At 42.1% G+C, this 11,738-nt stretch overlaps 1 long non-coding RNA gene across 1 annotated transcript; it reads right to left on the reverse strand.

Moving 5' to 3' along the window:
• Positions 1–607: 607 nt before the first annotated feature.
• Positions 608–1,345, reverse strand: LOC137850338 (uncharacterized). The gene is made up of 2 exons (XR_011092491.1): positions 1,014–1,345; positions 608–762 (listed from the first exon to the last, which is right to left on the reverse strand). It is a non-coding gene; the product is annotated as an uncharacterized lncRNA (long non-coding RNA).
• Positions 1,346–11,738: the final 10,393 nt, after the last annotated feature.

Below are 11,738 nucleotides of genomic sequence, written 5' to 3' on the forward strand. Positions count from 1 at the left end.
AAGATTGAAAGTTTACAGAAAGATGAAATAAGAAAAAGGAAATATCAGTTGATAGGACTGATACAATACATGAGTTCTGGTGCACTTAAATCTTTCAGACATGAAATTGGCAGTAAACTTCAGTCTTACTAGAAGCCTTATATATTTGCTTAACCTAATTATGTTAATCATCTAAACAACTGAAAAGGAAAAAGTGGCTCACAAGTGCAGAGCAAAAGCAGGTGTTGTTGGGGCAGAGGTGATAAGGTTTGACTCCCTCTTGGACTTCAAGAAGGATGGGTAATTGCCTATGGAACTATGATTATCTGGTGGTGTGAGGGAAATTATAATGTGTTAAAAAACAGTTATGTCTTTAAAAGAGCAAGCTCAGGATCCATTGGCCAGTGCAGGGCAGAGTGGCTCAGCCTAATTATGAGCATTTACTTCACTTCATACCCAGGTTTTTCAGCCCACACAACATTCCCTGAAACTACAGCTATCCTACCAATGGTACTCCAGCAAATTAATTTAAAGGCAGCTCGGGGATACCTGCATGAGCTTTAGTGACTGCGGTATAAACATCCCCAACTGCGGGGTGAAGAATGGAAGCAAAGAATGGGTGACTCACCTGCTGAGACAGGAGTGTGCCAGGCAAAATCTTTCCAGGAAAGTGTGGAAGTAACTAAATTGTCTCCCAGACACAGGCACTGGTTGGGCTGGGACTGGCTGGTAGGATGCTGTGGGGGAAGTAGCTCTTCAAAAGCTATTACTGTCCCTTCCATGCTGAGGGGAAAAAAAAAATGCAAAAAGAAAGGGTAAAAGATACTAAAGAAAGGGTAAGCAACTTGCCCAAGGTTTCAGGAGTCATGAGTCACCAGTGTGAAATTAGGACCCTCTCTCACTGAGTGTGTAAGTCAGTGGAAATTCAGGGCAGGATACACATGGCCGTGTCTTAAAGGTCCTTAGACACTTCAAAGACCTATAAGTTTCTTAGAATGCCTCTCCAGCCCAGGTTCTTGGAAGGACTGACTCACCCAACTCCCACAGATATCATCCTCATGTTTAGTGGCCTTTCAAAATCTGTCCCTGATTTGGTACTTAAAGGCCCTTGGCCTTGTTTCTTGGAGGTGTTGATGGATTTCTGCTCAACATCAGGTCTTTCATCACTTGCACCTTAAATGTCTCTATCCTAAGCACTCTGGGCTAGTGGCCTGGTCCCGAGCCTATCAGTGACAATAGAGAGATTTCCATTGGCTTCAATGGGCCTTGGAACAAGCTCTAAATCCTTAAATAACCTGCTCTGAAAGAGTCTATCCCAAAAATTAATCAAGGGAAGGAAGGTCTGTGAAAACACAGCCATCTATGTTCCCAGCTCCCTCCCAACCCCTCCCTTCCCCTCCCCCATGTTTCAAACACTTCTGCAGGTGATTTCTGTAATTTTAATTAATTTTAATTGCCTGATTAATTTAATTGAAACACCACGGAAATTAAATGCACACATTATGGTGTGTAATTAACATTAAGGCAATGACACAAACTGGCCAGAGTGGAGTGAAGGTCTGTGTGCTCTGTTAGTGAATCATGCTCTTCTGTTGCTGGTGCTCGGGAACACAAATTTGGAAGGAGTGTGAGACAGGGGCTGGTTTTGCAAGAGGTGCTGCTTGCTGGGAGAAAGCCACAGCAGGCTGGGATGAATTATGGGTGGCATGGCACGAAGCCTTGTTGATGAAACCTGCCTTGATCTAGAGGGTTTCGTCATGCCACCTGGTGAAATGAATGTGGGGTATGGGGTGGGGTGAGGGAGAAGGAGTATCCAGAGCTTTCCTCAACAGAGAAGAATGAATTCTCAAGATTATGTAGAACAGCAACCATTAGGATAAATTTTTCTTCTTACAAGAAGTGTAAAAACTACTTTTTAGAAGAGGACTACATTCAGTCTTTCCAGCTGTGCCAGGAACCATGAATGTATTTGCATGTTAATATTGAGTGTTCATTAGAGTCATTTTTTATTTTCCTAACCTGAGGCCTTTTTTATTATCAGGAGGGTGGATGGATATTTTCCACGATAAGATCTTGTTTGCAGTTTTTTTTCTTGTGTTGTGCTTTTTTTTTTTTTTCCTCTTTCTTTCTCTAACCCAGCGTGTCAAATTCCAGTCTGTGTGAAAGGTGAGGGCGTGTTAGAGAAGACAATGAAAGGTTCTGCATATGCAGGGAACTCTGGAAAAAGCTCAGGGCTTTGCTTGTCCCACCCCGTTCCACCCCTGCCACTCCCGAAGAGCAACACAACACTGATGGGTGAGATCATTGCTCCGAGGGGGTAATAAAACAAAACCAGAAAGGGTAATTTAGCAACACTATATATGGAAAAATTGGCCAGTTTTGTGCAACCACTGACTACTGCAAAAATGCCAAGCTGACAGAGGTAGATCAGATAGGATCTTTCAGATCACGGCTGTTAAAGGCAGGGAGACTCCCCTTTACACATTTTATAGGATTGACATGAATAAAGAGTTTGGGCTATTTTCCTATCTCTTTTACAACAGAAACAATACAGTTACTCTGGGTTTGAACTGAATTGTCCTAAGCTTCAGTCTGGTGCAAATGGAGAAGAATCCTTAGATTCTACATTTCTACCACTAACAATTAGCATAGCCATTCAAAAGAAAATTGTGGAGGCATTGCCAAGACAATAAAATTCCCCATTCTCTTTTCATAGATGCAAGTTCTTCCAGGCCCATCAGACTTATCTGTGGTTATCCCTGGCTCCCAGTCCACCAGACCATTCCCAGAGATAATCTGCCCAGTTGCACACACACAAGTATGCTCTCAGCACTTTCCAGGACATGGAATGGCATTGCCAGTCAAGGGAATGTGAATAATTGTCTGTTCTGCAGGTTAGGGAAAAAAAAAAAAAAAAAAAAAGAGAGAGAGAGAGATTCCTACATAAAGAAGGAAGACTAAAGTTGGTTGGTTTGTTCTGTTCTCCGCAGAATGTCCCAGTGGACTTATCAAAACCCAAATGATAATTTTCCAGCTCTTTTAAGAAAGCAAGATCTAACGTCCACCTCAGCACCCTGTGGCTGAAGAGCCATCCTATCCCCATAATTACAAGGTAGTGATAAGAGCGCTCCTTAGGTTTTAGGAGACCTGAATTAAACTCTCTCTCCTCTCCAAGTGGATTCAAACTCATGCCTCCCACGCATGAAGAGCCTCCTAACCAGGCAGTATTAAGTATTGCCAATCCCTCCCAGTTGATGCTGTTCCACTTCACAGCCCAACGTGGATCTGGGATCCAGGTGCCTCCCTCCCAGGAGAGCAGCCTAATCAGCAGACTGGTGACTCATCCTGGCTCTTTGTTTGCGTGAGCTCTGAATTATTGCCTGCCAAGTGGAATAGCTCCAGAGCCATCCCAGATCACGTTGCCCTCAGATACACTCCAGCCCAGAGGCTAGGACACTCACCAGCTGGGTGGGAAATGCCTGCTCAAATCCAACTTTCTTCCTGATTCAGCTGCCTCCTTGCTGAATATCCTACTCCCTGTAGATTGCTCCCTATGGGAGTCTGGTGCCCTTAATTTCTCCCCTTGGACCTATACCAAACTCAAAAAAAATATATTAAAATATTAATTGGTGCAGAAAGTAAGTGGACTAATTCCCAAGGATGTTTAACACATTGTCTGTGGGTTCTCGTGACTGCATAATCACATGAAATAAGATGTTGTGGACAGGAGCAGTTGAGTACATTCACCCTTCTTTGTATACTAGTAGCATGGGCATTCTCCAGGAAAGAAGAAAAACTGAATATGAGTTTGTTGTATCCTGCAGGAAAAATGTCAGCTACTGAGAAACCACTTATGAAACCTGGTGTGTGTTGTATTCCTTTTGCTCCTTCAGTTTTTGGTGAAATTACTCTGTAAATGTCTCTCCCAGATGAAGCTACAAGCAGATTTGACCTGAAGGGGGCAAGTAATTTCACAACAGCTGAAACTGCATTTCACAGCAAACTTAGCCTATGACCAAAAGTAATCATAAAAAAAAAAAAAAAAAAAAAAAAAAGGCCCAATATTTCCTTATCCATCAGGTGCACTTTCACTGAGGAAGATTTGGTTGCCACCGTTAGGTCCCTCCTCTGCCCCCAAGGTGTTCAGTGATTCACAAAGGCTCAGCAACTGCCCTGCCCAGTGTCACAGCTTCTCCTTATGTCCCCAAAGCCAGAGGAAGAGCCTCTGCAAAGCTGTATGCAGTTCTCCACGTGACAAATGAGAAGTCCTAGCCTGACCTCAACTCCCTTTGGAGCCCCAGCAAAACAGTAGAAAGGTCCTTGGTATGGGTAGCAGGGCTTCATTCCTCTCTGTGAACACTTGTCCTCATCGACATCTAGGAAGTCTTTTGTGTTTTTGTTCTTTGTTTTTCATATTACTACTATGATTTAATTTGAATATAGCAGGAAACAGAGGAGAAAAAAAAAAAAAAAAAAGAAGGAATAAAGAAAGAAAAGAGCAAACTTCATGCACAGTACTCTGCCTGACCAAGAGATTACTCACTCCAAAGAAAAATGATCATTTACTCCTGTCCCTTACTTAGCTGAGACCGAGACCATCACCAGTGACCATGCATAGAATAACCTACACAAGATGTCCTGCAAAGCCTTAACTTCACAAATTCATAGCAGTAGCGGTGATATTAATTAATAAAAATCATATTAAAATTATAAATAATGACAGTAACAATAATAATATTTTTAAATAAAAGCAATGATAATGGTAGTAAAAATAGTAATAGCTGAATCTGCATTCCACTACCATCTAGAGGTAATAGAAAATGATATGTCAAATTGTGGGAGAAGTGCTCAGGCAAGAAAACCTGAAATGTTTCCTATTTTAATTGACTGGGTCAAGAACAAGGCTGTTACTATTCCCACTGTGTGTTTGAGAATGACAAATTTAAGTCAGAGCACACAAATACCAAGAATGTCTGCTGATTTTAGGTGCTTCATTTGAGATCTCAAGGGCAGGACTTTTCCAAGACCTTAGCACTGTAGAAAGTTTTCCATGTTCAAAACATATAGATCCCATCAACTCTGATTGTTACAATAAGAGCTGCAAAACAAGCTAGAGTTCCAAACAGAGCTCCTATAGGATTAAAAAAAAAAAAAAAAAAAAAGAGAGAGAGAGAGAGACTGCCAGAATTTGTTAACCTCTACAAGGGCCTCTTCTATAAAACTCTCCTTTCCATTCCTGGAAATCCTCTTCTTTTTCTGTATATACCTTCAAATTTCTGAAGCAAATGTGATCTTACAGGAGATAGGTCACTAACCTGAAACATCCCTAAAGCAGGGGATTCTGAGACCTTCTTTCTGAGCCAAAGATCCTGGTGAAATGTGGTCTTTGTTTTTGTGTGTGTGTGTTTTGTTTTGTTTTGCTTTTTAAGAGAAAAACAAAAGGCCTTAATCTGACCCTGTCAGTGGCAATGAAATATATTGGGTCATTACTACCAATTCTATGGATGATTTTCAGTCACATACAAGTTTTGACAAAGTTGATGATATTACAGATTTTGTCTAGACAATTAATCACTTTGACTGCAATCAACTATATCCACTACAGTGACTGATGTATATTCTGGCCAAGACATTAGATAAGACAAGAATTTGTAGTCCATTGCAGACACTGACAACTACTCAGGTTAATACAGAGCTTGCAGCTGAGTTTCCTTTGTACATATACAAGTGGGCTTTTGTATCACAGAATTAAGTTCAGCTCTGAAGGTAATTTTCAATTCATATCTCTCTGAAATATAGTAACCTCCCAGAAATTGTTTTAATTCAGAATAAAGCAAAAAGTTTATCTAATTTCATTGTTGCTTTATTTGTTTGTTTTAAAAAAGAAAACAATTATTTCTCCTAATTTACCTTGATACATAAATTTGATTGAGACTCAAGAACCCTATTGAGCTTGAAAACACATTTGTATCTAATGATAAACTTATGTTTATGCTCAGATTATAGTCAATGTTGTACTCTGGGTCAAAGACTCTGCAGTCATATTATAAGACACTTTCAGGCATATACAGAATAGGAGGTCAAAGATCCAGCTGGATTATCAAGCATATGACTTTCCAACCTTAATATTGCATTTCTTGCTTTCTAAGTGCTTGGCCACCCAGCCTGAACGATGTTGAAGCTGGTTACTTGCTTAGAATAAATATCAGCTGCCATGTGGAAGCACAACTGAGTATATTGATTTCATTAGGCACCTTTTCCTGAATAATATTTGGCATCTGCCAGAGATACCCCGAAAGAGGATTATATAAGCAAGCTAACAGAGAAGCAGCAAATGGCCTAAGCCAAGCAGTGTATCCCCCTCTGTATCCCCACCTGTATCCCAAACATGCATCCCAAACACCAGGGAGCACAAATGATGCCGGGTCAAGAAGGACTGTATAAAATCTGACGGGGAGCTGTCTGCTTGAAGATTCTCTCTGCTTCCACACACCTGTCTTCCTGGAGCAACAGAGCTAACTAGTCAGATTTTCATAGTTCTCATGTCAGAAACTAAACAGAAGCTGAGAAAACTAACAAAAAGTTGCAAATCCCCTTCAGCATTAGTCTCAGAAAGGCAAGCACTGAGCAGCAAGGGCACTAATGCCGACCTGCTGACTGCTGATGGGAGCCTAGCTGCTTCCTTCTGCACCATGCCCCTGGCTGAGTCATGACACATCAAGTCACGTTCCACCTATATTCTTGCCCAGAGAAACTGCCTGATCACCGGAAAGCACTGTTCAGGTTTCTAGGTTTATGCAAGAGGCAGAAATGCCCTCTAACTCCCCCAGACAACTCCCTTGCTTCCCAGGGAGCACAAACCCATGATGCTGCAGGGCAATTAAAAGGCTTGCACTGCTGAATAAACAGTGACAAATTGTAGATTAAGAAAAAGCCTGTTATTTGTGTGAAAGAGGCAGCCTTTGCCACTAAATGGATTCATCTGTCATTGCTACTGATTGCTCCCTTTCCACTAAACGTCCCCTAAGAAAAATGTAAATCCTATGTAAATCCTTTGTTATCACCCGACAATGTGCGTATCACAGGCTGCATGGGTTAGAACACAGGTCCATTTTTCTCCAGTCTCTGCCACTCCTCTTTCAAATTTCAAGGTCTTAATGTCTCAAGAGTGAGGTGGCAGAAGGCATTCAATCCCCCTGGGACAGACTGAGTGAGGAAAGCCCTCACAAGAGGAGAAAGGGAATCTCTTTACAGGTTTTGCTGTTGAAGTCAGCTACACTGTACTCTGGAATCAATCTCTTGAGAGAGATGCAGGTGAATGGAGACTGAGACACAGACCCAGGGCTCAGAAGAAGAGCATCTCCCCACAGTGAGGAGGAAGGCCTGAAGGAAGAGGACAGGCAGGAGGATGGGAAGTACAAAGCCAAAGTACAAGGGTGCATAATTCACCTGCAATACTGTATACCTCAGTAGTTCATTCCCACCTTCATGCCAGAGTGACACATTCATGCCATAATGCAGGGGGGTTATGAGCAAGAAAAATAAAGTATAAATATATTAACAGTCTCATATTTACAGAGAAGCCAGAAAGCTAATCAAAGGAATCTGAGGGCTGTGGCACTGAACATTTGCTACAGAAAGACTTACCATGTTTACTAAGCAACCTATGAAACACTTGGCCAACCACCCTACCAAAACGCAGGAAGCTCAGAGACATGTACAAGTCATCCACCTGAAAGCTACATCATCTTATCTCCTTCTCAGACAGCAAGACAGAAACTATAAGCTATTGTCCAGACTCTACCCTCAATGCACATTCGTGGTACCAGTGGGTGTATTTCAGCCTTATGAGCATACTCTGGTTAGGATAACATCAGTCAAACTATCCATCCCATGGAAGTCCTTCCAGTCTTCCACAGATCAGTAGTCCTCTTTGAAAAGCCAGACCCAGAGAGCTGGTTACAGAGCTGTGATTACACAGATAGGGTGAGATGTTCCTGTTTGTCAGGTGGACTTGGAAACCTCAGCCTTCTGTTTTTTTGTGATTATCTACTATAATAGTTATATGGAGAACCGCTGTTATCAGATAATTTTGTTAATACATGTCATTATTAAGAATGATTCCTGACACATAAGTCAAACTAAATTCAGAGAGTTGCAATTATTATTATTATTATTATTTATAAATCGTGGAGCTCAGCATATTTTAAGGTCACAAGCATCCTGAGGTAAGCTTGAGGTACCTTAAGGTTGCTTCTCATGGTACAAATCAAGTTATATCTAGCAAAAGCTATATAGATATGTACTGTAGATGTTTGTGTGCATTTGCAGTCAGTGGTCAGTAGAGGTAATTTGATTTAACTTTGTCCACAACTGAAGAAATACAATCTCACATGCTCTAAAGGCAAAGAATTCACACTTTGCACTTACGGACCACATTTTTTGCAGTGAAGTAGGCCTTCATCTCTTGATCATAACTCTCGTAAACTGACATTCACTTTGCTACATTCTGTGCAAATGAAGAATGGAAAAGGCTCTCCCAGACACACATTCCTTCCCCAGTCCTTAAATGCAAACACAGACCCTTTGTGTGGGACTTTGACCATCTTGGTGCATCCTGTCTCCAGTCCTGTCACACCAAACATAAACTACTTATCTTCATTTTAACAGTCCTTAATGTTTCTGATTTTGCCTTCTAAAATTCTTTACCATTAAAAACTCAGCAGGTGTCCCACTGGAAAAGAGTGGTAGTAAAAACACTATGTTTTCTTTTCACATGTATTTAGAGAATGGCTCCAACCACTCAGCTACCTTTCTTATGCTGCTAGGCAAAATATTTTTTAAAGGAAAGTGTTGTCTGAAAGAATTTGACCCCTGTGCTAATTAGTTAATTGTGCCAACAGCATCTGCCTTTCCCACAAATTTTAATCATTCCTGCAAGATTTCTCCTGTTCAACAACCTCCCTTAGCACCATAAAGACACAGTAAAGAGTCATCTATACAGCAAAGGTGAGTCATCTATGATCAGCAATGGTGATACAATACAGCACAGTGATGCTAGGGCTGGGAAGAAAGCACATGTTTGAGGTATTTTCAGATGTCTCTGTTTTGGCAGATAAAGAAACAGACCCACATACACCAAAACTCAGCATTGGTTTAGCAGACCATAGAGGCATGTTCTTGCTTCCATGCCTGAACAGCTGTGATGTGGTTACAGGCCATTTCCAAACTGAAATAGCTACATTTGAAGAAATTGTTAATGTATTTATACCTCTTTTCAGGGGTCTGATGTCTGTAAGAAGCCCATTGTTTATCTGTGGACATCCACATTGAAGGGAATGCCAAGACAGACATTTTCTGCAAATCCCATCTGCCCTGAAGGATGGTAAACCCAAGATTGTTCAAAGGAGAAATCCAACATGACAGATGCCGCCACAAGGTTATACAATATCCCATACAGTCCTGTCAGACGTTGTACAGGGTCAAGTTCATGCCCTAAATTTAGCACAGACCTGAACACAAAGTGCATTTTGGTTAAAGCACATGTTAACCCGAGGCTCTACACAAAATGCACCAAATGTGTAAACAGGGTCTCTGAGGCCGTATTTTTAAAGATACTTGTGTGCCTTCAGCTGTACGTAAGCACCCACTGGGGTTTGCAGAAGTGACTGCAAAGATGTATTTAGGTACATAAAGTCTTGATGATTTCAGTACCACTGAAGATTTGGGACTTATTGACTACATCCATTAGATTTGGAAGACTTCCAGATTCTCTTCTCCAATTTAAGAAGTTTAAATATCTCCAGTAACCTAGCCACAGAAGTCAGAGAAAATACATGGCTCAACAAGGTATTGAGCTGGGTTCTCCCAAATTGAAAACTAAATACTAGATCCAAAGAAAGGAGTTAGGTGCTATTTTTTTTTTCTCGTTGCCTGGCTCCAAAACGGAAACCCAAAGAGCAGTGTGAGGCCCCTGGGCTCTCCCTACCTAATGCATAAGGAAAGTTAGTTATCTAAGAGAGTGAAGCACTTCCATACACCTCCTCTCTGGTCCTGCTACAGCCTCAAGCCTGGAGGCTTAAAACCAGGAAGTCTGCCACAACAGGGAGCAGCCCTGGGGTGAGACTCCATGTGGTGCATCTCGGAAGCCACTGAAAGCAAGCCAATTTGGAAATGCTGAGCACACAGGGTGTGCCTGAACTCCAACCCATCCTGAGGTACACAAATCAGGTCTGCAAAGCAAAATATCTCCCTCCACTTAGGTTCCAGAGGGCCGAGCCCACTCCTGAGGGGAGACATCTGGAAGCACTCAGAACTGAGCTTTGCTCGCTGTTTTTGAAACACGGACTAAGACAGGGGTGCACACACCTTTTTTTTTTTTTTCTTTTTTTCTTTTTTTCTTTTTTTTTCTTTTTATCAGGAGAGAAGTTAGCAAAAGCACTGGCCCATGAAGTGAGAAATCTGGCTTCAGCCTCTTCTTCATCCTGGAGGGATCCAAACCACATTTCCCACCTCCCAAGAGAGGGCCCGAACCAACGGGGGTAAAGTGAGGTTGAGATTGGGGAGATAGAACATGCAGCCGCCTCTTCTTGAAGCTGCCCAGAAATGCATTCCGGGGGGCATGAGGAGATCAAAGAAACCTCCTGTAACCCAGACACGCATAGACCACCACTCGGCAGTCTAGCGGTTGGGCTCTCAGCCGGCCAACATGAGCTCTGGGTTGGAGTTGCACTACTTAGCATCTTTTACATGGAAAGCAGGCATTGGAAAGAAAGAACAGAACCTCTCCTCACAGCAGGGAGAGGAATCTCCTATCTCTTATTGCCTCTCCCCACTGGAGGTGCCTGTATCACAGACTCTGGGAGCAGGCAGCTGAAGAGAGTTTTCAGTAGAGGTTATGTGTATCCGTGGGCATCTTTGTCCTTTCTTTGGTTGTGGTTCTGAACAAACTGGCAAATGAAAACACAGGTCAGCTTGCCAATTTGCTGTTTCAAGCCCAGGAATAAGACATTGTAAACATCATTACAGTCTAGAAGCAGGTAAACATCCATGCACATCGCTTTGGGCGTTTTCTGGGCCTTACAACCTAACCATTAGGTTTCTTTCCAGTGAACTCTATTTTTCTCTTTTTCTGCATGAGACACAACTATTCAGAATTGAACAAGAGAGGGAGGACTTGCTGGGGGCATCTGGTTCTCTGGAATCATGCAGTGGGCCATGTACTTGGGGCAAAGGGTAGGACCCCAACCCAGAACTGCTACTGAAGCTTGTAGCTCCCAGTAAGATTCCATTGACAGGCTGGACCAACAAGCCTTATCTGGCTGTTGAGGCAGCTGTGAAAGTGCAGTGCTAAATTGCCATCATGCAGGATAGCAGCCTGATTTTGTGTGAGACAAAGGTGAAAGTGGTATTTTTAGGAAGAGAGAAGAACAATCCTTGAATGACTAATTCCTCTCTTACTCCATGAGCATCCTCATTCATTCACTGCTTTCAGGGTTCTAAAAGCCCCAGTGAGCTAGTAGTCTCTATACTAATAAAATATAGGATAAATAAAGGTGGTTCTACCATGAACATATCCCTTGATTCCAAGGAAAGAGAATCTCTCATGCCCAGAACCAGACATCATACAGCTGCAGGTAGCAGCTTTCCCTCTGGAAAATCCTTTCATTTGCTTGCAGACATATTTTAGTCTCCTTTATGATTTTGTACTGAAAAAAAAAGAAAGGGTATTTGTAGTCCAGCCAACCTGAGCAACCATT

Source organism: Anas acuta, chromosome 1 (genome assembly GCF_963932015.1).
Source record: "Anas acuta chromosome 1, bAnaAcu1.1, whole genome shotgun sequence".
NCBI lineage: Eukaryota > Metazoa > Chordata > Aves > Anseriformes > Anatidae > Anas > Anas acuta.